Source organism: Amphimedon queenslandica, unplaced genomic scaffold (assembly GCF_000090795.2).
Source record: "Amphimedon queenslandica unplaced genomic scaffold, v1.1 AMPQUscaffold_11224, whole genome shotgun sequence".
NCBI lineage: Eukaryota > Metazoa > Porifera > Demospongiae > Haplosclerida > Niphatidae > Amphimedon > Amphimedon queenslandica.
This window is the reverse complement of record NW_003548533.1, coordinates 3,522-4,423: the sequence shown is the minus strand read 5'-3', so window position 1 is coordinate 4,423 and position 902 is coordinate 3,522. Positions and strand designations below refer to the sequence as shown.

The 902-nt window shown below is 28.0% G+C and overlaps 1 long non-coding RNA gene across 1 annotated transcript in view; it reads right to left on the bottom strand.

Annotated features, from left to right (window-relative positions):
* Window positions 1-103: 103 nt before the first annotated feature.
* Window positions 104-902, bottom strand: part of LOC105315255 (uncharacterized) — a 1,963-nt gene continuing 1,164 nt past the window's right edge. The window contains exons 2-3 of the long non-coding RNA XR_002188749.1: window positions 552-770; window positions 104-188 (exon numbers count right to left, since the gene is read on the bottom strand). This is a non-coding gene — a long non-coding RNA (uncharacterized LOC105315255). The remainder of the gene's footprint in view (window positions 189-551; window positions 771-902) is intronic.

The following is a 902-nucleotide window of genomic DNA, read 5'->3' as shown; positions in this document are numbered from 1 at the left end:
AACATAATAATAATAATAATAACTGAGGCTCAGAAAAATAATAGCACAGTATTAATAACAATAATAATAATAATAATAATAATAGCAGTAATAATGATAATAGTAATAATAATAATAATATTAATACCAATAAGAGCAATAAAATAGTAAATAAATAGATTAAGTTAATTGCAATATGCTACCAGCATCTAATGAGAAGAAAAAAGGTGAAAAAAGTGAAAAAAAATTATTTCAATTTTAATCAAAAAATTTGTCAAAAAGCATACATGTATAAAAATGTAACTACAATTATTCTACAGCTTCGTATTTTGTAGTCTCAAATTTTTGCAATTTAACGTATGGAATTTGATAAAATTTTTAGCCAAGATAAAATTTGAACATCAATATTTTTATCATTATAAAAATCAAGAAAAATCCCCAAAATTGACCACAAAAATTTTAGATCTACACATGTACATGCATACATGTATGTACTACACAACTTACTACAAAACATGAACATCAAGTTTAACATGTACATGTACAACTCTCTCTCTCTCTCTCTCTCTTACTTGCTATATCCAGTTTATATTCAGTATCTTCTTGAGTATTTTCAAATTGTTGCAGCTGCTGAGCTGAAGGGGTAGAGGGAGAGAGAGAGGTCCTTGTGTTGTTGTTGATGTCTTCATAATTTCCGGAGTAGTAGCGAACATCTCTGTCTCTATCTTCTTTTAGTTTTGATATGATTGAACTGATGTCTTGAGAAAAGGATTGATTGGCAGAGATAAATTCTATGAGAGAGAGAGAGAGAGAATTACTTGACACAGAATTAAAACAGACAATTACACATGTACACTTGAACTGATTCTGATCAAAATTTGAATTTTTAAAGTTACTCAAGTCCCTGTACTATAGTACAGGAT